The sequence below is a fragment of the Hibiscus syriacus genome, unplaced genomic scaffold (genome assembly GCF_006381635.1).
Source record: "Hibiscus syriacus cultivar Baekdansim isolate YM2019G1 unplaced genomic scaffold, ASM638163v2 tig00017792_pilon, whole genome shotgun sequence".
Classification (NCBI taxonomy): domain Eukaryota; kingdom Viridiplantae; phylum Streptophyta; class Magnoliopsida; order Malvales; family Malvaceae; genus Hibiscus; species Hibiscus syriacus.
The window spans coordinates 570,420-596,936 of record NW_024062416.1 but is presented as its reverse complement, the minus strand read 5'-3'; the positions used below and the strand labels follow the sequence as shown (position 1 = coordinate 596,936).

The 26,517-nt window shown below is 37.0% G+C and overlaps 1 pseudogene; it reads left to right on the top strand.

Moving 5' to 3' along the window:
- Positions 1–256: 256 nt before the first annotated feature.
- Positions 257–22,192, top strand: LOC120208867 (annotated as a pseudogene).
- The last annotated feature ends 4,325 nt before the right edge of the window (positions 22,193–26,517 follow it).

The following is a 26,517-nucleotide window of genomic DNA, read 5'->3' as shown; positions in this document are numbered from 1 at the left end:
AGAAATAATAAAACAAAAATAATTTTAAATGAAAGAGAATGCACTATGAACTTCCAAATTTGATGTAATTATTGCTTTGAGACATTCGTCAATTATTGTGATGGCTTTTATTACTGAAAACAATTACTGATAAAATTAAAAGAAAATATAGAATATATGATAATTTAAAATTTTAGAGACGACGGTCCCTATCCTCGACCATGCTATCTCTTTAAAGAGTTGAACCAATTCACTCAAACACAAACAATTGAATACCATGTGTATTGCTGCTTTCGTTTGGCAAGCTCATCCACTATATCCTCTTCTTCTGCTACATAACCGAGATGAATACCACACCTCTTCTACTTCTTCTTCTTTGTCTTCTTCCTCATATATCTTATTAGTCTATGGGTGGCATTGAAGGCCTACCAAGGCATTGGATTGGTGGGATGTTGATGGTTGCGAGATATTGGGAGGAAGAGACGAAGTTGCTGGAGGGACATGGCTTGCATGCACCAGACAAGGAAGACCAGCTTTTCTCACCAATGTGTTGGAGGTTCATCATCTTCACCACGCCAAGACACGGGGCGATCTTCCTTTACTATTCTTCAAGGTAAATAAATCTCTATCTTCTTTCTTGCCAACGGTGCTGGCTGGTTCATTGAATGTGACGAAACTATTGATGTTGATAAAGAGCACAAAGAGCCCCATGGAATTTGCCCACCAACTGGCTGCCGATGCTCATCTATGCAATAGATTTAACCTCATTGTGGCTGATATTCCTTCAAAATCAATGGTTTATATCTCCAACAGGCCACTGGGTGGGGGAGCCTGTTGCCATCCAACAGGTTTCTCCAGGTCTTCATGTGCTCTCAAATGTCAAGCTTGATTCACCATGGCCCAAGGTAAAACACAAAAGGAAAATGAATTCTTCCAGTCTTCGGTCTTTATTAATGGAAGATTAATACTTTCACACACTGCAGGCTCAACGGCTAGGTAAAAGCTTCAAACAAATACTGAACAAATATGGCAAAAACGAAGTAGCGGTGAAAGAAATGGTAAATATCTAAAGTTCATTTCTTCCATCACCTTAAGCGAGGGAAGACGCTCATCTATAATATTATAAGACTCGAAGTGATTAACGTACCTATAATAAAGGTTTCTACGATTAGGTTCGTTAAAACATGAGTTTTGGATAGTCATTTCTTGAGGATTGGGAGGAGGATTTGGAGGTTGATTTGCACAACTAGAAGAAGACCTAGGGCGTTTATGAGACATGTTACTTGTAACCTCCCCAGACCCGGTCTGTAAGTTAGACTCAAACCTAAGTGGTCACATGTCCCATTCAGAGGTTTTTTTTTATAGAACATAAAATATAATACAGAACAAAATATTAATAATACATATATGTCCAAAACGATAGCAAATACATGTCACCAAACATAACTGAAAACATATAGAAATATATGTTCGTACAAAATAAGTAGTTGATCTCCCCTGATGCCAAATCTGCTAGCTTACGGTCTGCTACTATCTGAAAAAGGGTAAAACCTACATAATGAGCTAAAAAGCTCAGTGTGTTCCATACAGTGTATATAAAAACATACTGATAAAAATATTCCAGTAAAGTTGGTTTATGCAATCATGTCATTAAAAAAAATATGAACACTACCCCCAGCCCATCACATCAGAATGTGTAGGTTCCCCAGAACCATACACCCAGCCCACACATCAAATAAGGCCCTGAGCACAAAGCCGAGGAACCTGCGGATATACTTCCTTCAACAATACCCCTCCAATGAACAATCATGAATGTATTTGAATGAAAACAATGATTAATTCTTTAAAACATAAAAGTATTCATGCTTTAAAAATCATATACAGAAATACTGAAATCAGAAGACAAATCAGTAGTATACAGAATTTCAGATATCGGACAATTCAATATTCAAAATATCAGTATAAAATACTGTAACCATAAATCATATCAGATATCAGATACATAATATTCAGATATATATTTTAAAACAGAAATAATTAACACTGTCGGGAAACACACCTGTAACAGTCTGAGAAATCAGATAGGGAAGCCTACTATTGGGTTTGTCGATCACGCTCTGCTGCAGCGCTAGATCCTACGAATTGGAAAAATCAATATTGGAATTTTAATATAAATAATCTTAATCTTTATTTAAAAATATACGGAAACCTACGGGTAATTCTTGTATTACGCGGTTCGGACTGATCTGACAAACGAACAACACCGTACCTAACTGATCCTCGCTCAGGTGAAACACAAGTACCATCATAAAATTTTTTATTGAATCAATTCTTTAACCAAAACTCAAATAAATAATTAAAATATTAAAATACTAAGCCTTTTTGGGTTCACATGCTCGATTTGGGGATTTCGGGTCAGAATTTGGCAAAACAGACTTCGGAATCAAATTCAGGACGTCGAAAAACATAAAGTATGACCTTCCGAAATTTCAAATTCTTGGTCAAAATCAAAGTCAACGGGTTTGACTGACGATTTGGAGACTTTCGGGTTCGACTTTGGTGAAAGGGACCCCAAAAACAGATTCGGGACGTCGAAAACTGTCAGGATAGGTATTTTTGGAAAAGATTAACGATCGTTTAATAGCCGGTCAAAGCCGGTCAAAGTTCTGGTCAAAGGAGGTCAATAAACTGTCAAATATTTTACAGAAATAGCACCCTTTTTATAATAATTACTAAAATAGCACCCTTTTCGAATTAATTCCAAAATAGCACTAAAATCGAATTATTTCCCAGAATAGCACCCATTTCGAATTAATTCCCAGAATAGCACCTTTTTCGAAATTTTTTTACCAAAATAGCACCCATTTCGAATTAATTCCCAGAATAGCACCAAATCAAATTAATTCCCAGAATAGCAACGGTCGGGTCGGGTCGGGTCAACGGGTCGGGTCAACGGGTCGGGTCGGTCAACGGGTCGGGTCAAAACCGGTCAAACCGGTCAAACCCTCAAGAAAACCGGTTGAACCGATCATTTTTGACTTCCCCACGCGCAGTGGCGGCGCGTGTGACGTGTTTCGGCGTCCTAAAAATCACGGAAAATTCCTAAAAATTATTTTGAGCGATTTCAAGATACTTACAAAGATCGGTTCAAATTTTTGAACGGTGGAGAGCTCGATTTCATCAAATTGGAAACTTTGACCGCTTCACCTCCCCACGCGCCGCCGTCGACGAAGATCAAGGATGACACTGGCGGACTCGGAACAGCACAAGGAACACGATTGTGCGGGAGGTGTCGTAAACGGAGCAACGATCGGCGATGAATTTAGGATTTTCTAGGCGATTGAGCTAAGAAAAATGTCAATGCTTTGACTTGAAATTCACGGTGTTTGGCAGCGTTTCGCTTCAATTAATTTAAGGGGATTGTTCCTGACTCGATAACGAACACGATGGTGCTTTCAAAACGACGATCGGAATTCGGACGGCGTCGGAATCATCGTCGGAAGTTGAGGTAGGGGAAGGGAAATTTGGGCGTGGTTTTCTGTTTTCAAAACAGAAAACCACGCATAACATATATAACCCAAACTTTACCTAACATTTTAGGGTAAATTCAGGGCTTGGTCCCTAAATTTCTTTTAACTCTAAAACAAGCTACAAGTTTTAAAATCTTTCAATTTAGTCCCTAAAAATTTGCCAATTTTCACAATTAAAACCTCAATTCCCAATTAAATATTATTTTAAAATTTTTGGGTTGTTACATTACTAAAATCAGAATGTTTTACCTGCAAATAAACAACATATTTATTCAAACAATTAATCCCAAAACTCAATATGAGTCCTCAATTCAAGGTATGCTATAACTAATTTATAATGGGCTACTAAGTTAAAAAAATTATGAAAAACAATTTTATGAAAAACAATAGTATATATAATTTTTATGAAAAACTATATTATAAATAAATAATTAAACTAAATATTTTGTTTTCAAAATTAATTTTTTTTTTTGATGATTTTGTAAAAAATATTGTAGAATCTAGTGTAAAACTATAAAATAAGTAAAGCTCATTCACTAATTTAAACTGGTCCTAGATTCAAAAAAGGAATAAAACAATGTTAAAAAAATTTACCTTGAAAGATGGGTTGAGGAGAGATTTTGAGGTTGAATGCACGAATTTAATGATTCTAGCAGGTGTAGGAGTTGAAGAACAATGAAAATCCGACTTGAAGTTGTTGGATTGAAGCAATGTGAGAGATGGGTTTGAGAGAAAGAGAGAACAACTAGAGTGTTGATTTTAGGGTGTTTGGGTAAAAATATGATGTTTTCAGGGTTTTATAGCCTAAACCCGTATAGTAGTATCGGTACTCCTCGAGGAGTACTGATACTACAAGGCATAATTAGAGTAGTATGGATACCATGGTATTGATACCCTATCAAACAGTATTTGTATTGGATTAATAGTATCAATACTAACTAAGAACAATATCGATACTAGGCGGGTAGTATCGATACCAAGAAAGAGTAGTATCGATACTATGTGAGTAGTATCGATACCAAATGCACAAAATGGTCAAAAATTTGCAATTAAAAACATAGCATGCAACATTTAACAAGTCTAGTGGTATAGACAACTCTAATTGAGAAAATTAATTATTTTCAATCAAACAAATCTATACTTAAGCATAATTTGAACATATTATTAATTTTCATGAAAAATCATAAACTCCCCCTAACTAGTAGCATAGAAGGCATTAAGATGTCAGTTTTGCATGCATTTTTCTTTATTCATAAAAGTGCTAAAATTATTTTAAACACAAAATCAAGGTAGGTTGGTTAAACATATGTTTCCTTATTGATTCAGACATTTACAAACTTTTATATTGAGCTGAGGTCCCACTGATATCTCATATAGTAAAAGACAATAAGCTTTCAGTTTAGAGGAAAATATTTCAGATGACTGGGTTCAAGAGATCAGAATAGGGTGTCTGGTGTGTTCCCACAAACCAGTGAAAAGATACAAATCTTTTTTAAAGCAGTAGCAGTTTAAAATGTATTTTTAAAAAACCATAGTAAAACCCTCCAACCAAACGCCATATGCAGTTCCCTAGAACTGCATAATGTAATGGAGCACCTTGGGGCCTAAGAGCCTACCCAAGAAAGATTCTCGGTGTCGCAGAGCCTACCCAAGGGTCGCCTTAGGTCCATAAGGAATTATTAGTCGGTGCTGAACCTATACAAGAAAATACCATTAGCGACTGAACCTGCCAGAGTCTTCAGTCATACGAGAGTCCCAGAGTACCACATATAAAAATAATTTCAGTTAGTAAACATATATATAAGAAATTAGAGCAGAGATCATAACAGAAATCATAGAAAACATCCATGTGATCAGGGAACACACTAGAGGTTCCAGATATTATTCGGAGGTACTTGATAATCTTATCGGGCAGGGAAACACGGATTTTCAGTATACCGATAGAATTCCAGAAATTAGAATCACTATCAAAAGAGTTCATTAGCTGACGGAATCATAAGTTATTCAGAACGTGATTTATCAGGACCATAAAGTATTCGAACATTTTTCAGAAGCACTATGTAATCAGAAAGGTATTCAGAATCCTTTGAATCTGAGTTACTTGTGTTTTCAGATATGACAGGAGTGATTCAATTATTCAGGAAATCAGAGGCATTTTGGGCATTAGGTTCTTAGAGAATTCTTAGTGATTTGAGCTCATAAGGGAAAAACGAAGATTCAGGGCATTTACGATTTATGTCGATTTATCAGAAAATATCGAGTTAACTCGAACTGTACAAGTCCCATCAATGATACATGACAACCGGTTAAATCGTTGCACTTCCAAAGTATTCACTTTTTAATACAGACAATTCTTGTCGAATTGATCATCTTCAGAATCATCGCAGAATGGATCTTAGGGAGACGAACAGATATTCCAATGGTCTTTATTTCATTTCTATATTGCAACGATATCAGGGAATGTCAACGTGCTTGATTCATGATTTAAAACCCTTATAGACGGTACAATGAATATATATATATATATATATATATATATGATCATCGTTGTTCCCAGACTTAACCAAGTTATTTGCTTAATTCAAGGTCATTGAGGGTACTTAGGTCATTTAATAGTTACATCTATCTCGATTACTTCAGAGTTTCCAGAGTAATTCAGTCATTTTTGAAATTCGGATACATACATTTCTTCTATTCAGTTCAACTATGTCATATAATTTAGTCATTCCAGGGCTTATATATATTTTGGATTATTTTACTCTTCAGGGGTATTTTGGTCATTTTACGGTTTAAGGATATTTCAGTCCTTTCCTTCAGTCAGGTCTTTCCATTTAATAAAATTTGTCTGAACAATGCAAACATAAATAATACTTCCGATGTTTTAGCCTTTAGGTACTTACTGATAAATCGATAATTATAGGTATTATACCTTCTCAGATGTAAAATTTGATTATAAGTGACTTTCCAAAAAGAAAAGGAATTTAACAGGTGAATCAACAGTTTATCAGATTAAATATGAATTCTCATGGTACTTTCACTATGAGGGTCAATCCGGACCATTTTATCTCATAGGGTAATTTCGTAATTTCTTAAACATGTGATTTCGGTATTAAAGCTTTTAACAAGAACAAATAGAATTTATAGATTCTGAGGTTATTTTCTTTTCCAGTTAACCACCGAACTTGAAATCATTTCTTATCAGTCTTCTTGTGTCTATGCATGTAGTCTGAGCCTTATTCAATTTACTTTACTTTATTTCACATTCGGATCGAGTTTAGAAAATGATCAACTACATACATGTGACCAATTATATTCATCCATGCAGTAATTATTGGGATTTTCGGATGCTTGGATCGACAACCGGAATTGCTTGCAAAGAGGGGTCGGAACGGTTTTTGTGTTTAGGGAGTAAGGAGATTGAAAGATAGAGATTTGCACATAGATTTAGAGTGGTTCGACTTTCTCAACCAAAGTCTACATCCACTACCTTAGCTCATCACCAAGGATTTTCCAACAAATTCACTAATTTGTTCTTTCTTTTGAGGACAAAGAGATAACCTTACAACTCCCTAGTTTTTCCGGGCTAAACTAGAACCTTTCTTTAGCTTTTACACGGGATAAGCTAGAACCTTTCCCCTTTACAAAAGGATAAAAGAAGTAAACAAATAAACCTCTCAAAGGTAGATGTTTACAAGAATTAAGCTCACAAGAACAAATATTTACAAGAGAAATATGAAATATGAATGGAAAAACTCTTCTCTTGTGTTTGATTGCTTGGATGTATGTTCTCATCCTTCTTCAAGTGTCCTTAGCTTGTATTTATAGCTTGGAATGTGTTTGAAGTCATATCTAGCCGTTGGGGATGTTTTGGAGCCGTTTGGGGATGATTTTTCTGCAAAAATAGGTTGCCCCGTATAGGGGGAATCAGTACCCCTTCATAGGGAATCGATACCCGTTCATAATATTCAAATATTTCGACCGTTAAACAGGGGGAATCGGTACCCCCTTGGGGGGGAATCGGTTCCCTCGGGACAATCTGGAATTTCTTGCTCAAATCCGATTTTAATGGACTTTGAATAATTTTTGAAACCTTTTGAAAACTTTGAATAAATTCAATTGAAGTCTAAAAACATTTTACCTTTAAATTTGTTATATCGAAACATATTTCAACAATCTCCCCCTTTTTGATATAACAAAACATTTGAAAAATTGTTTTTGGCAAAACTCCCCCTTAATAAAATGTTTAATGAAAAAGATACCAATTGTTATCAATTTTTGAAAAATATATGAAAATGATAAGCTCCCCCTTTTTCATTAAGAAATTGAATTTTTCAAACCAAACTTCTCCCCCTTTTTGTTATATCAAAAATAATTCAATCTTTAAAGTTCTAAAATAACATTGGAGAGTAAGTGGTAAATTTGACATTTAAAAATTTATTTGAAAAATCAAAAGCTCCCCCTCAATAAATGCATTCCAAATAAAATTTAGCTTTAAGAACTTGACACTTAAACAAAATTGAATTTCAACAAAGAATAACAAACATGTTAGTAGCACATGAAATTCAATATATCCAAGACTAAAATACTTTATGCAATACCAATTGTTGAAATTTAATATCGATTATTAAAATTAAGAGCATATGCATAAAGTTTTCTAAAAAATGTTATGCATTTGAAAATTTTTGATATCAATTCTTAGAGATTTGTCATTTTCATTTAAACCACATGCATAAACATTCAAATTTAGGTCAATTTTTTTTAAAGATTTATAAAATGCAAAGTATTTGAAAATTTGATATCAATTGTTAGAGAGATATCATTTGCATTAAAATCAATTTTGACCAAAATTTTATTATAATGAACTAAAAATTCTTAAAAATTAATATAACTTTAAAATGTTCATCATAATCATCTTTTCAACATACATGAGATTAAAACAATGATGCATAATCATTTAAAACCAAAACTCATGCATGCTTAAAATCAAATGAGCAACCAAATAACCAAAATTAAAAGCATTAAGCTTAGAGGTTACCTATTCCTTTTTCAAGTGTGGCTAGAGCATCTTGAATATCATATTTTTCATCACCATTGCTCCCACACACCTACAAGAGACATTTAAGTAGATTTTGGTATCCAAATTACTTTGGATCATTGAACATTAGTTTCAATGCCCCTTGTTCCTTTTGGAACCCATATTTGTCTAATTTTAAAACGTTTTCCTTTCTTCAAAGGACAAGTATGTTCCAAATGACCATGAAAATGGCAATGTGAGCATTTTGCCATTTTTACACATAATAGGTTCTTTTTAGAAATTAATTATTTTTCTTTTGTTAAACCTTCAAGCTTAACTTCTAACTCAAAAATTTTCTTTTCTAAATCATTTATTTTGATTTTTGAAAGCTCTAAATCATTTTTCAAAATTTCATTTTGATTTTCAAAATCAACTTTTGCTTTCAAAATCAACTTTTGCTTTCAAAATCAAATTATCTTTAATTTTGAGTTTTGAAATTAATTTCGTATATTTGAAATTCATGGTCTCAAATCCCAAATACAACCTATTATAAACATCTTGTAACTCATCAAAAGTAAATGAATTAAATTCATTTGAGTTAGAAGATACCTCAACTTCTTCATGAGTGGCCATGAGGCATAGGTTGACTACTTCATCTTCATCATTGGAATCATCTTCATCACTCCAAGATTCAACAAATGCCTTCTTCCCCTTTTTCTTTAAAAGAGGACATTCATACTTGACATACCCCTTTCTTTGACAATTGAAGCACACCGGGTGACTCTTCTTTTTGGTTGATTCATGTTTTACTTCCTTGGAAATCATGAATCTCTTGAGTTCCTTCAAGAGCTTGACCATCTCTTCTTCTTGTTCATCATCGTCTTCATCCACCTCATCACTTGAATATTGATAGCTTTTATTGATGGACTTGAAGGCAATGCCTACCTCCTTCTTCTTCTTGTTCTTCTTATCTTCCCTTTCTTCATCTTCCTTCACCATCATCTCATAAGTGATAAGAGAACCAATTAGCTCGTCGAGAGTGAGAGACTTTAGGTTTCTTGCTTCGATAATGGCCGTCTTCTTCGATTGCCACTCCTTTGGAAGAGAATAGATCATCTTCCTCACAAGCTTCTCATTAGGGATTACTTCTCCATATCCCTTGAGACCGTTGACAATTACGGAAAATCTATCCGTCATAGCTTTGATGTCTTCATCGGGTTTCATTTTGAAGTTCTCGTACCTATGGTTGAGAAGACTTTTCTTTGATTCCCTCACTTCGTCGATTCCTTCATGAGTGACTTGGAGCTTATCCCAAATCTCTTTGGCACTGGAACAAGATGAGATTCTTCCATATTCATTCGGGCCTAAAGCACAAAAGAGAATGTGTATGGCCTTAGAATTAAGCTGGAACTTTTTCTGCTCTTCTCTACTCCAATCATTGTACTTGCCGGGTGGAGAGGAGTAACCGTATATGATCGAGTTCCATGCTCCTAGATCATAAGCTTGAATAAAGTACATCATCTTATTCTTCCAATGGGCATAATTTGCTCCATAGAAGAAGGGTGGCTTGTTGACCAGTCACGACTCCATAATAGGTATATCTTCAAGGTAATAAGCACCGGAGGTTGAAGCCATCTTCTCAGTTGTGTCGGGAATTGGTAGAGCGTCTTCTAGGATCATCTCAAGGTGGTTAAACCTTCTAACGAGTTAGGCTCTAATACCAATTATTGGGATTTTCGGACGCTCAGATCGACAACCGAAATTGCTTGCAAAGAGGGGTTGGAACGGTTTTTGTGTTTAGGGAGTAAGGAGATTGAAAGATAGAGATTTGCACATAGATTTAGAGTGGTTCGACTTTCTCAACCAAAGTCTACATCCACTACCTTAGCTCATCACCAAGGATTTTCCAACAAATTCACTAATTTGTTCTTTCTTTTGAGGACAAAGAGATAACCTTACAACTCCCTAGTTTTTCCGGGCTAAACTAGAATCTTTCTCTAGCTTTTACACGGGATAAGCTAGAACCTTTCCCCTTTACAAAAGGATAAAATAAGTAAACAAATAAACCTATCAAAGGTAGATGTTTACAAGAATTAAGCTCACAAGAACAAATATTTACAAGAGAAATATGAAATATGAATGAAAAACCTCTTCTCTTGTGTTTGATTGCTTGGATGGTTGTTCTCATGCTTCTTCAAGTGTCCTTAGCTTGTATTTATAACTTGGAATGTGTTTGAAGTCATATCTAGCCGTTGGGGATGTTTTGGAGCCGTTTGGGGATGATTTTTCTACAAAAATAGGCTGCCCCATATAGGGGGAATCGATACCCCTTCATAGGGATTCGGTACCCCTTCATAATATTCAAATATTTCGACCGTTAAACAGGGGGAATCGGTTCCCTTCGAGCATTCTGTTTTTCTCAGAGCCAAACCATTCAGGGGGAATCGGTACCCCCTTGGGGGGGAATCGGTTCCCTTGGGACAATATGGAATTTCGTACTGAAATCCGATTTTAATGGACTTTGAATTATTTTTGAAACCTTTTGAAAAATTTGAATAAATTCAATTCAAGTCCAAAAACATTTTGCCTTTAAATTTGTTATATCGAAACATATTTCAACAATAATCAATACCAACATAATCCATAAAGCATGAAAAAGGTAATAATGTATTTCCTTGATTTCTGTGCCCCACCAATCAAATATTTAAACTTCATTCGATCACTCTCGAACTTGAATTCGTCCAATAATTCCTCGAATACAAAGCAACCGAATTTACGTCAGAAACTGAACTAAATTGAGAAATCATATTGAATCCGAAGGTAAATCAGTGTATGGTTGTCTACTTAACAATATTTTCCTCAAAGACGGTCTTAAAGTGGACCTAGATGTAGCCATCCCTCTTAGTACTCAAATAGATTTCACCTCTCTTAGAAAATCCGGATGGACTGGGGATAAAACATCTTGGACACGATCAACCAAGAAGACTCCCATTGCAAGTTCTTTACGAGCACCTCTGTCCGCAAATTGTGAGTACTATATATTGGTGCGGAAATATGTGTAAGTATACACAATCGAACAAGTAATACAGTAATTAGTGGGTATCGTCTCCATAGGGATTGGAGGAAGTTGATAAGTTCAATCAAAGCGCTTTACTATGTCACCTAAGTAAAGTTAGTGATGTTATTTGCAAATCGAAATGTTGTGGCAAAATGAAATGGATGTTGTGGAAATTGTCTGATGGTAATATGGTAGCAGATTGAGATGTTATGGCAAATCAGATTGTGTGTAGTGCAATCAAATAAAAATGTAAAGGCAAAATAAACTGTAAATACTGGATTTGATTATAAGGACTTTAGACTCCTCACACGACAAGCTACTATAGGAATGAATAATAGGAGTCACTTAGGAAATTTAAGTCTACTTCTCAGAATAGTCTTACTTCTATGCCTTATCTGCCCAACAGAGTTTACTAAGGGTGTCCTATGCTATCACTAGTTAAGGGACTCGATAGATTGAATATGCCTTGGCAAAAATGGTTTGCGTTAGCTACTGCAGGGATCCTATTGGTCCAGATAACAGGATATGTCTCGACAATACCTTTTTGTGGCAGCATTAACATCTAACCTATCGATCATGCACTACTCCTTTTAGTCGATTGAAATCCTAGCCTTATCTCTAAGGTGGATTAGGCCTAGTTACTATCTAGAACCCCTTGCTTATGTGGTTCCTCCCTAGTTTCTCTCGAATACTAAGGGTGTGCTACTTAGACATTCTCTTGAACACTAAGTAATCACTTAAGGAATGGCTACTCTCATAGCTCTTACAACCTTAAGACATTAAGTTTCATAAGAAAAACATATTATAACATAGAAAAACAACCATTCATTAAAGCAAATCTTAAATATCTAAAATGAACTCCCACCAAATAGGATTAGTTCATGGTGGAGTTCGAAATAAGCAATCATAAAGCAAGTTAATCCGTTACTTACAACCCAAATGATAAATAATGAAAGCAAAGAGCAAATGGAAGGAGGAAAAGCCTTTGACGTGCACTGTTGGAGCTTCTCTCGGCCACCACAAACTACCCCAGCAATCTAGCTCCTCTCGGACGCCTAGTTCGCCACTCCCTCTAGCTTGTCAATGGAGGAATGCCACGGCAAAAACGATTGACAGAAAAAAGTGAGATCTTTTTCTCCGAATTTTTAGGCTCTTGGTGGCTGTCTAAAAGTTTCAAAGTGTGTTTTTTTCATTGTGGCTTCATCTTCTATTTATAGGGAGAGAATGAACCTAGGGTTTTATGTTAAAATTACCATAGTACCCTAAAGTTCATTCCTTTTATGTGAAAGATGGTGCATAGGTGATAATGGACCCCTCCTATGTGGCTGACAGCAGAAATCACGGGTAGACAATGACAGCTGGCTCTTACTAAAAATATCTTCTTTTATCTTTTCTGCCTAGGAATACCATCCAAGTTGTCGCGACAATCGCATTTTGCTCAGTAGTCTCATCATGTCATGGAAATTCCCTTTTGCTTATCATTTCTCCCAAATCCTGCACATCACCAAACAAACAACTTCCCCATAGAGCAGCACTGATTACAAAATAAAATGCCACGACAAACAGAATATCACCACATGCAACTATATGCTCCTAAACGCATCTATATGGTCCTAAATGAGCTCTTAGACATTCAATAACTTAAATGGGCTCTTAGACATTCAATAACTTAAGTGAAAAGACCCTAAATATGGTCTTTTTACGGAGTTATCACACCTCCAAACTTAAGCTATTGCTTGTCCTCAAGCAATGAATAATATTAAGGAAAATAAAAATACCATGGCAAGTTCAGAAGAGGAATAGTTATATAGGATATAATTTCAGCCCTCAGAACATTTGGCTTCAACATGCTAGACTAATTTGAGAAATCAAGTACTGTCCCCTAGGGCAAGATTCTTTGTGTGGGTGTATGCGTGTTTGTATCTAGTCAATGCTTAACAAACCTAAAAATTTTCTAAGCAAGATTTCTTGTTTTGCCACGACATTTACAAGTTTTACTCCCACATTATTTTTTTTATTTTTGCTACGAAGGGAGTCAGCCCATCACACCTACCATCCCACACTCTAGGTGAAAGAGAACATACCTTCCACCCCCAAGCTAGTCAGGTAGAGTAATCATGTGACTACTTTCATTCACTCATATACCATAGTTGCCATTTATTTATTTGCAGTTCCCAAGAAATGCCATGGCATAGCGGAGTGTCATTCTACAAATATGCTGAAGCATTTATTCACAACTTCATTCTTTTTTCTTTTATTCTTTTTTAAACATAGTGGGGTTTTCATCATTCAAAGTTTTATGCCACGACATTCAACAATTCTCTTATAAAAAATTTCTAAGTTCCTTAAGCATGGAAAACATACAATCGTGTATCCAAAGGTTTCAAAGAAGCAAGTCCTAGAGTTGGTTCTATCATACTCAACAGTCATGTACATTCAATCCTAGCCATCAAGAATTCATCATCATCGGGCATCCTTAATTTATTCCAGAAAACTAATTCTACACTTACTAATGTCATGACATATTCATTCTACTAATACTATCATGAAATGATTCGAGAACCCTACCTCCCCCAAACTTGAGAGAAGCATTGTCCTCAATGCTTACTAAAAACTAAGGTAAAACTAGACTACATGATATGAAATGCAATGCAATGCAAGGTACCTCGACTTTAGACTAGTGGTGGTGCGGCTGTTTTGCGACGTGGGCGCTTGCGCAATTGTGTGGGGCTGGAATGTTCAGAATCTGATGTTGGTATGGTTAAAGGTTGGATGGACCCTAACCTTGCAAATAAAAATAGAATAGCCAATTAAAAGGAAACTGAATAAAAACAATAACAAAATAAACATTTATTTATGCACATGATTAAATCCAAAATGTAACAGCATCTTGAATATGCTTAGCAGATTTTGACATTGTGCAAGATGAATGCATATTTGTCACGCATGGGCAGAGCTCCTTGATAAGCCTTCAGACGCTGGCCATTAACTTTAAAAATAGATCTGTCATCCATATTCTTGATATCCACAGCGCCATGAGGGTAAACATGGTGTACTTCAAATGGTCATGACCATCGTGACTTCAGTTTTCCAGGGAAGAGCTTTAGCCTCGAGTTAAACAAGAGCAACTGCTGGCCAATATGAAAATGTCATGGCAAAAGTATTCGATCATGCCACTTTTTGGTTTTTTCTTTGTAAAGCTTGGCATTTTCATATGCTTGTGCTCGAAACTCTTTTATTTTATTCAAATCAAGTAACCTTTGCTCCCCAGCTAATTGTGCATCAAAGTTCAGCTTCTTGATCGCCCAGTATGCCTTATGTTCTAACTCCACGGGTAGGTGACAGGCTTTTCCATATACCATCTTGGAAGGTGACATTCCCAAAGGTGTTTTGAATTTTGTTTGATATGCCCAGAGCGCTTCGTCCAGTTTCGGGGACCAGTCCTTCCTTCTAGGGTTCACTACCTTCTCTAGGATTTGTTTGATTTCCCGGTTGGACACTTCAGCTTGTCCATTGGTTTGTGGGTGATATGTCGTGGCAATCTTATATCACACTCCATATTTTTGTAATGCCTTGGCAATTATCTTGTTATCAAAGTGAGTGCCCTCGTCATTGATGATGGCTCTTGGTACTCCAAATCGAGTAAAGATATTCTTGTGAAGGATTTTGAGCATCGTCTTAGAGTCATTCCTCGGTGTGGCAATTGCTTCGACCCACTTGGATACGTAGTCCACCGCAAACAAAATGTACAAGTATCCAAAAGAAGATGGGGATGGTCCCATAAAATCAATACCCCAAACGTCAAAGAGCTGTATCTCCAAAATATTTTGCAATGACATTTCATGTCATCTGGAAATGTTCCCAGTGCGCTGGCATCTATCACATGCTTTATAAAACTCGTGAGCATCCTTAAACAGGGATGACCAGTAGAAGCCTGATTGGAGGACCTTTGCAGCAGTCCTCGCACCTCCAAAATACCCTCCATAGGGTGTTGTGTGGCAATGGTGTAGAATGTCTCTTTGCTCCTCTTCAGGGACACATCGTTGAATCATTTGATCGGCACATTGTTTAAACAAATATGGCTCGTCCCAAAAATAGAACTTGGCATTATGATAGAACTTCTTCTTACCCTGGCTGTTCAATTCATAAGGAAAAATACCACTAACAATAAAATTAACAAGGTCAACGTACCATAGGATTGTCGTGGCATATAAAATTTTCTCATCATGGAATTATTCTTTAATATCTAAAATGTCATGGCATTCTGAAATGTTTTCTAGCCTAGATAAATGATCTGCAACCTGGTTCTTAGTACCTTTCCTATCTATTACCTCTAGGTCAAATTCCTGCAGTAGTAATATTCACCTAATAGGTCTAGGCTTGGCATCTTTCTTGTTCACTAAGTATTTTATAGCTGAGTGATCAGTGTGAACTATGACTTTGGTGCCTATCAAGTATGACCTAAACTTGTCAAATGCAAATACCACGGCAAGTAATTCTTTCTCAGTGGTAGTATAATTCAATTGTTCCCCATTTAAGGTACGACTAGCACAATATATAACATGGAAAATTTTACCTCTGCGTTGCCCAAGCACAGCTCCCACGGCAAAGTCACTTGCATCACACATTAACTCGAACGGTGACGTCCAATCTGAGGGAACCATGATTGGTGCAGAGATAAGTCTTTTTTTCAGCTCATTGAATACGCCATGGCAATTCTGATCTAACACGAATGGCCGATTTTGTTGAAGCAGGGTGCATAAGGGCTTGGATATCGTGGAGAGACGTCCTTGATGAATCATCTATAAAACCTAGCATGTCCAAGGAAACTCCTAATGCCCTTGACAAAAGATGTGGGGGTAGATTCTCGATCACCTCGATCTTGGCTTTGTCTACTTCAATGCCCTTTGCCGAAATTTTATGGCCTAGAACAATGCCTTAGTTCACCATGAAGTGACACTTTTCCCAATTCAGAACGAGATCGACCTCCTCACATCGCTTGAGTACCTTTTCCAGATTACCGAGCCATTTTTGAAAGTCATCTCCAGAAACAGAGAAATCAACCATAAAAATCTCTAGGAAATCCTCAACCATGTCAGAAAATATGGCTTGCATGCAGCGCTGAAAAGTTGTTGGGGCATTACAGAGTCCAAAAGGCATTCTTCGAAAAGCATAAGTGCCATAGGGACATGTGGACATTGTCTTCTCTTGGTCCTCTGGTGCGATGGAAATTTGATTATACCCCGAGTATCCGTCCAAAAAACAGTAGTATGCCTTGCCAGCTAGTCGATCCAGCATTTGATCGATGAACGGCAAAGGGAAATGATCCTTCTTGGTAGCCTTGTTGAGTTTGTGGTAGTCCATGCAGATTCGCCACCCGGTGACAGTACGTGTTGGTAGTAGCTCATTGTTTTCACTTGTCACCACGGTCGTGCCTCCCTTCTTTGGCACACATTGGACGAGACTTACCCAAGAACTATCAGAAATGTGGTAAATCACTCTAGCGTCGAGCCACTTCAGAATTTCTTTCATCACAACTTGCTTCATGATTGAGTTTAATCTTCGCTGTGGTTCTATGGATTTGCCATGGCATTCTTCCAGCAAGATTTTGTACATGCAAATAGTTGGACTTATTCCCTTCAGATCTGCCGTCATCCATCCTAACGCTCTCTTATGCTGTGAAAAAACACTTAGCAGACTACATTCTTGGTTAGGAGAAAGAGCAGAGGAAATAATCACATGTAAAGTTTCATTACTACCCAGATAAGCATATTTAAGATGTTGTGACAAATTCTTTAGCTCTAGGGTAGGTGCATGCTGTAATGAGGGCTTAGGAGGAACAAACTCTTCAAAATTAAGAGGTTCAAAATGCGTACCTGGGCTAGCTATGTGGTAGCTAGCCTGTTGCTCCTCGAAAGAAAAGTCATTAGGCTCTCTAGCCTTTAAGTCTTCAAATAGCCTCTCATCAGTTTCCAGCTGAATGAAATTGTCATGGTAAAATTGATCTGCTTATTTTGCGATTACTGTATCCACTTCGAAAATGCTCTGGCATTCTTCAGAATCATCCATGTATTTGAGAGATCGGAAAACATTCACAGTGACACATTGGTCGGCCACTCTCATGGTCAGCTCACCCTTCTCACAGTCGATAAGGATGCAACCGGTAGCTAGGAATGGTCTTCCCAGAATAATGGGTGATGTGGCATTGACCTCACAGTCCATAATCAGAAAGTTGACTGGAAAAATGAATTTGTTAACCCGCACAATGACATCTTCCATTCGCCCTTCGGGACGAACATGTAAACGATCGGCTAATTATAAAATGACAGAGGTGGGTCTCCCATTTCCTATCCCAAGCTTCACAAAAATTGACTTAGGCATCAAGTTCACGCTTGAGCTAAGATCACATACTGTCTTCCCAACAAATTTGTCTCCTATCGAACGGGGGATGATGAAACTGCCCGGATCATGTCTCTTTGGTGGCAGCTTGCTTAAGGAAGAGCAAAATTCTTTTGCAGTGGCAATTGTCTCGTACTGCTCAGCCTTTCTTTTCTTGGTGACTATTTCCTTGAGGAATTTAACATATGTAGGCATTTGTTCCATAGCTTCCAGAAAAGGAACATTGATTTGAAGTTGACTCAGAATGTCAACAAACTCTTTTAATTGAAAATCCTCGTTATGCTTCTTCAGTCTCTGCGGAAAAGGAGGTGGGGGTCTGACTTCCTGTACTGACGGGGTGGGAACAGAATTTACCTTGGATTTTTGTTTGCCCCCTCAGTCACTTTACTCGATGAACCCTCGTCCTTGTCCTCTTCCACCAGTGCTTCTTCCAGTACTTCTTGATCAGCTTACACGATTACATGGGGTAAATCATCCTTCGGTCTTCCCCTAAACTTGTCTTCAACATTGATCTTGGTACCACTCCATAGAGTTAGAACACTACATTATTCTTTTCCATGAGGTTTTGTGACTTCAGTGTCACTCGGCAAATGTCATGGTCGTCATTCTTGTAATGCCGCGACAATTTGACCAACCTGACCCTCCAATGCCCTCAGAGATGAACTATGGCTCTGAAGCAGGGCTCCTTGTTTTTTGATGGAGGTCGCATGGTCTTGCAGCATTGTCTTTGTTGTTGCAATGAACTCTTGCATTGTGGCCTCCAAAGAACTGGTATAAGATGAAGATGACCCTCCCTTGTGAGAATTATGCCATGACATATTCGTTTGAAAACCTTGGGAGTCATTGAAATTCTGATACCGAACTGGTTGATTAGAACTGCTGGTTCCTTGATTTCCCCATGAAAAGTTTGGATGTTGACGCCATCCAGGATTATATGTATTAGAATAGGGGTTGTTATTGCCTTGATTGTAGTTGCCCACATAGTTGATGGATTCTTGATTGGTCGGGCAGTCACTCTCATGGTGATTGTCGTGGCATAATAAACATGTTAAATTGGCTGCCTTTACTTCTCTCACCTCACTTGGTCTTTGTAAATTCTTTAACATGTTGGTGATAGTAGCAAGTTGGGCGGACACCGTATCCTTAGTGTCTAGCTCGAATGCTCCATGTGATTTTCGTCCAAGTGCAAGCCTTGTAGATGGAAACTGATAATCGTTGTTGGCAATCCTATCCAGAATGTCAAATGCCTCTGCTGGTGATTTGTCAAGTAATGTCCCATTTCCCGAGGCATCTAGCATCATCCTCGTGGGCGCATTAACTCGATTATAGAACATCACCACTTGCGTCCAATCTTGAAAACCATGATTCAAACATTTGCGAAGCAATCCTTTATACCGATCCCAACATTTATACATTGATTCGTCATCAGCTTGACGAAAAGAAGCGATGTCGTTCCTCAGTTAGGTGTTCATGTTCGGAGGATTATACCGTAGCAAAAACGTTTTGCACAGATCAGTCCAAGACTCCATTGAACCTTCTGGAACGCCACTCAACCAAGCCCTTGCTCGGTCACGTAGAGAATATGGAAATAACTTTAACTTCAAGACGTCTTTGTGCACTCCTTGTTGACGAAAAGAATCGCACACCTCCAAGATGTTACGAATATGTTGTCTGCATCTTCATTTTTCATGCCCCCAAATTGCCCAATGGAATTCAACATATTGAACATGATAGGTTTGAGCTCGAAGTGGGCTGTCTGAATTTCTGGTGCCATAATTCTAGGATTTAAGTCATCTAAGATAGGGTTTAAGTGATCACGAATGGCACGAGGTCTGGCTGCATTCCCAACATTTGGAATTGCCTCGGCATTCGGATCTTCCTCATGACCAATGCCTTGATTTCCGATTTGATACATATTTGCACGTTGAGTACGTATTCTTTGCCTAAAAAGCCTCTCGATCTCAGGTTCAACTGGTTCTAATGGCTCATTCGAATGTCTTCTGGTCATACACCGCGAAAAACCTGAAAAAAAATAAGGAAAATAAAAAGTAAAACTATATATAAAAAGAAAAATAAACAAGTAAAATAAAAATGATATGACAAAACAAATTAATTTCCAATTGCCAATCCCCGACAACGGCGCCAAAAACTTGTCCGCGAATTATGAGTACTATATATGGGTGTGGAAACATGTGCAAGTATACACAATCGAACAAGTAATACAGTGATGAGTGAGTATCGTCTCCACAGGGATTGGAGGAAGTTGATAAGTTCAATCAAAGCGCTTTACTATGTCACCTAAGTAAAGTTAGTGATGTTATTTGCAAATCGAAATGCTGTGGTAAAATGAAATGTATGTTGTGGAAATTGTCTGATGGTAATATGGTAGCATATTTGAGATGTTATGGCAAATTGGATTGTGTGTAGTGCAATCAAATAAAAATGTAAAGGCAAAATAAACTGTAAATACTGGATTTGATTATAAGGACTTTAGACTCCTCACACGACAAGCTACTATGGGAATGAATTATAGGAGTCACTTAGGAAATTTAAGTCTACTTCTCAGAATGGGTTTACTTCTATGCTTTATCTGCCCGACAGAGTTTACTAAGGTGCCCTATGCTATCTCTAGTTAAGGGACTTGACAGATTGAAGATGCCTTGGCAAAACCGGTTTACGTTAGCTACTACAGGGATCCTATTGGTCCAGATAACAGGATATGTCTCGGCAATACCATTTTTCGGCAGCATTAACATCTAACCTATCGATCGTGCACTACTACTTTTAGTCGATTGAAATCCTAGCCTTATCTCTAAGGTGGATTAGGCCTAGTTACTATCTAGAACCTCTTGCTTATGTGGTTCCTCCCTAGTTTCTCTTGAATACTAAGGATGTGCTACTTAGACATTCTCTCGAACACTAAGTAATCACTTAAGGAATGGCTACTCTCATAGCTCCTACAACCTTAAGGCACTAAGTTTCATAAATAAAACAAATTATAACATAGAAAAACAACCATTCATTAAAGAAAATCTTAAATATCTAAAATGAACTTCCACCAAATAGGATTAGTTCATGGTGGAGTTCAAAATAAGCAAGCACAAAGCAAGTTAATCCGTTCCTTACAACCCAAATGATAAATAATGAAAGCAAAGAGAAAAGGGAAGGAGGAAAAGCCTTCGACGTGCACTGCCTCAGCCACCACGAACTGTCCCAGCGATCTAGCTCCTCTCGGATGCCTAGTTCACCACTCTCTCTAGTTTTTCAACGGAGAAATACCACGGTAAAAATGATTGACGGAAAAAAGAGAGATTTTTTTCTCCGAATTGTTAGGCTCTTGGCGACTGTCTAAAAGTTTCAAAGTGTGTTTTTTTCATTATGGCTGCATCTTCTATTTATAGGGAGAGAATGAACTTAGGGTTTTATGTTAAAATTACCATAGTACCCTAAAGTTCATTCCTTTTATGTGAAAGATGGTGCATAGGTGATAATGGACCCCTCATATGTGGCTGGCAGCAGAAATCACGGGTAGATAATAACAGCTGGCTCTTACTAAAAATATCTTCTTTTATCTTTTCTGCCCAGGAATGCCGTCCAAGTTGTCGCGGCAATCGTATTTTGCTCAGTAGTCTCATCATGTCATGGCAATTCCCTTTTGCTTATCATTTCTCCCAAATCTTGCACATCACCAAACAAACACCTTCCCCATAAAGCAGCACTGATTACAAAATAAAATGCAGCGATAAACAGAATTTCACCACATGTAACTATATGCTCCTAAATGCATCTATATGGTCATAAATGGGCTCTTAGACATTCAATAACTTAAGTGAAAAGACCCTAAATATGATCTTTTTACAGAGTTATCAACCTCCGTCTCAAGCTCAAGCTCCTCAACTCGACGACGTTTTACAGGATATCGATGATCATGTGAATCGTGTTCCCGACGACGAGACGCCTAGTGAAAGTAGTGCAATACCTCCATATTTTCAAACGCTAATTGAGACATTGGATTTATGGTTCGCATCCATGGAGTCCCATTTTACTGCTATGGGAACTCAACTGTTAAAACTTCAACGGGATACTCGAGCTCAATACGAAGCGATGGATAATAGATTCAATAAAGTAGATTATAGGCTTGACGCACTTACTCGAGATGTTTCATCATTTAGAGCACATCAATCCGATCCCGATCCACCTACGGATGATTGAACTTACTACTTTGCTAATTATTCTTAGGTTGATTTCTTGTTGTGAACCTTGAATGTTATTTTGATATTTTGATATTTTAGATTTGGATGAATATTTATGTATTTGGATGATTGATTTTATTTATAAGACTTTGCATTTCTTATTCATTATTTTTGCATCACAGTATGTTTATGACCATACCCAAATACATATTGAATATTATTAATGTTGACTAACCTCTCTTTACTATCTTGATCTTCACAGTAATATTATATATCTTGTTTATAAATGAGTTTTTTTATTTAACAAAAAGGGGGAGAAATGTTAAAGAAAGGGGGGTAATTTTTCAAAGTAAATTTTCAAAGAAAATCTTAAAATTTCTAAAATGTTTTGTTATATCAAAAAGGGGGAGATTGTTGAAAACATTTTGATATTTTGATATACCAAATAATTTTTATAAATTTTAAGATTATATTTGATTCAATTATTCGAATATATACAATTATTACTCAAAGTTTTAAAACGTCAATTTTTACTCCTTACTAAATGAAAAATGAGATCTATACTGGAAATATTTTTGAAATAATTTTTACTAAGTGTTTCGAACTTTAATCGAGTCAAAAACTAAATTTTAATATGGTAGTACCGATACTGCCTTAGCAGTATCGATACCATGCCAACAGAATGCCAAAATGGTACTGATACCATGCATGATATCGATACCAAGCAATATAGTAGTACCAATACTATGGTTGTAGTATCGATACTACTCCTTTGGTTTTGACTCTAATATTTTCCAGAATCTCAAAATGGTACCGATATCATTGTCTGGTATCAATACTACTATATATAGTAGTATCGATACTCCTTGGTCGGTATCGATATCGTTGCTAGGTAACGGTCAAAATATTTGAATTTTATGCAGGTAGTATCGATACCATTGAGTGTGGTACCGATACCACGACGCTCCTAGTAGCAAATTGAGTGGAAAACTTCACTCCAACGGCTCTTTTGACTCCCACGAAATCTCCAACGTTCAAAATTGATCAAATGAGCATATAAACAAGGTTTCAAGCCATTGGTGATAAACAAGAAAGAAGAGAAACAATAGAAAAAGCCTTAAACTTCAAGTTTGAGCAAAATTAAGCCAACATTCATCAATATTCATTTTTGCTTTCTAAGAACACTACTTGTGCTTACTTGTATTCATTTCTCAAGTGTTCTATTTGTTATTGAATTGTGCAAATATCTTTCCTTGTGAGGTTTCTTATAAGTTTGCAAATTTTTAATTTTCTCTTTGAGAGAGCGTCTCAGGAATTTGGGGTATAATTCTTGAGGGAGTTGTAAGGTTACGCCTTGTCCTCAAAGGTAGATACAAATTAGTGAATTTGTGGAAATCCTTAGTGTGGATAGTTAAGGTAGTGGACGTAGACTTTGGTTGAAAAATTCGAACCACTCTAAATCGCTGTGCAATTTGTTTTAATTTTTCTTTTAAGCTTCCACAAAATTTTAATTGTCAATTCACCCCCTCTTGGCTATTTCATCCTATCGATTGACTCAATAGATAGATTTTATGTGATGTCGGGACTGAGATTGAATGCTGCAAAAAGTAAGCTCTTTTCTTTTGGGGTCCCATTGGATGAATTGGAAGCTATTAGGAGGTGTTTCAATTTTAAATTGGGGGTTCTTCCTGTTACGTACTTGGGAGTACCACTAGTTACTAGAAGGTTATTTGAGAAGGATTGTCGCAACCTTTTGGAGAAAGTTAGGGAGAAGTTGAGGCTATGAGCAAACAAGAGCTTTAGTTATGTTGAGAGATTGGAGCTGATTCGTTCTGTCTTGTTCAACATTGCAAACTTTTGGTGCATACAGTTCATTCTTCCGAAAGGAGTACTAAAGAAGATTGATCAGCCTTATATAAGGTTCTTTTGAAATGGGTTGGATACTTCTACTGTTGGTGCAAAGGTTGGTTGGCTTCAAATATGTTTCCTGAAGTCTAAGGGAGTCCTTGACTTAAAGGATTTAGGTTGGTAGAACAAAGCTTGTTACTTCAAGTTGATGAAGCATATCCTGGCAATGAAGGCTCCTTATGGGTTGTCTGGGTTCATGTTTATGTTATTAAGGGGAGAGATTTTCGATGTTTGGATCTTAAGGGGATCTGTGCAAGTTGAGTGCTCGTATTATGTGGTCAGAGATAAGACTAAAGAGGGATAGGGTCCCTTGGCATAAGTTGATTTGGTTCTCACTCCACGTGCTTAAGCATGCTATCATTGTTTGGATGGCCATCTTGAGAAGACTTGCTACGAGAGACAAGTTGATTCGTATGGGAATTAGGACTGATGGATTGTGCATGATGTGCGGAAACTAGAGACCACCTCTTCTTTGGTTGCTCATTTTTGCGGATGATTTGGAGGGAGATTCTCGCCATTTGCGGCCTACAGAGATCTATGGTTGGATGGTGTTGAGAACTGAATTGGGCAGTTAAACATTTGAAGGATAAATTTCATGTTACCTTTATCCTTAAACTTGTTTGAAATGTTTCAATTTATTTTAGTGATGGGAGAGGAACAGAAGAATTTTTTGTAATCAAGCTAGTAGTGGTAAGGATGTTTTAGGATCTGTTAGGGAAGTCATCAGAATAAGAGTTGCTGGCAGGTGTATAGACAAGAAGATAGTGCTAATGTCTTTCTTTGTACTGAATGAGCCCTGCCTTCTTTAAGGTGCTCATTGCTTGTATAATAGCTCTAGTTGTATTATTTCGGTATTAATGAGTTCACTTGTCCCAAAAAAAAGTATTATAATTTTAGCATATAGGTTTTACTTTCGAAAGTTCTATTTTTGTAATTTGATAACTTTACGGATGCATGTAGTAAAATTTTAACTGTCAATAGATTTTAATAATATTACGAACCAAAATACGAGTATAAATATTTCCGAGTTACGACAATACATTAGCCGCTGTTAATTTACAAATACAATTCACAAAGCTTCGCTAAGCTTACTAAACTCTCGTAACTAACCCTCTGATTTTTTCCTTTACTTAAACACCACTCTCTTTTTGTGTTCATACATTTATCGTGTTTCCTTCAGTTGGTTTAATCCTTCAAAAATAGCTTTACTGGGTTCTGTGATGATCATTAATGAAACACAACGGGTTTAAGACGCTAGTCATGTGGTTTGCTTCCAAAGGGTTGAAAGAATGACATTTCTTTGATACTTTTCATATCACTTTATGTGGCAAAACTGATTGTGTTTACCTTTCTAGCTGATTAATAATATTGCAGTGTGTCGTAACCGTCATTCGGTTGGCTCCGGAATTGGGCTTCGACTTGAAAAATGTGGATTGGAGTCGCCACCGACCACTTTAAAACGAATTTAGGTGGGTCGGACACCGTCTTACCTGATATGCGTTTTTACCAGAAATGTGTCGGGTTCGGGAGTCGGTTACGGTCAAGGAAGGATTAGCACCCTTGAACCGCCCTTTCGGTACCAATTAATTTGTCGGTTGTCTTAATCGCGAAAATTAAAATTTAAATCAAAATTTAAAAACCCGATTCGAATTGCTTACCTTTGATCGATTGGAAGTTCTCCATAAAAATCCATAACCAAATCTGTGCATCTCAAATTAATTTGCGTGTGTTGAATTCAAATTGGGGGTTGTGGGGACATGTGTGGTTTCATTCACTACCAGATCAAACTTTACATCCTCCTCAAACCGCTCGTTACGCAAAGCCACGTTAAGCATCGAGCTGGAAATACGGGAACTCATCGACGCCTCCGTCTTCTCCCTCGTGGTTCCTGGCTGGTTCAAGCATGGTTGCAGCAGTTTGGTTTCTTTGGGATACATGAAACCGACGAAGGTTGTTGATTCCCGGGCCATGAGCGTTCGCTTCGTTCAACAGTTGGTAGATGAACATGTCTAGAGAACCATTCTCGTTAAACGAAAGCTGATGATCACTCTGGGACTGGGAGACTTTTTAGTTCTCTCTAGTATTTTTAATTCCAGTTGCCCCCCCTTTCCTCTTGATGCTTGGCTCTATTTATAGTCTAAAGAAACCTATTTTAGCTCAGATTTAGAGTCCTACTTGGACTCAAATTGCTTTGGTTTTAGTGTTTCAATAGGACTCAAATACGTTGGTTTGAATCTCACTAGATCAGGGTTGTTGAGTGTGGGGCCTGCAAAAATAATAAAAAAGAATATATGTTAATAAAAATAATAATATTACATATATAATATATATAACATGTTTTATATTAAATATTATAATGGGACGAAATTTGGTGTCTACAGCTGCCCCTCTTTGCTCATTATCGTGTAACGAAAATAGAGCAAAGATTAAAAGACA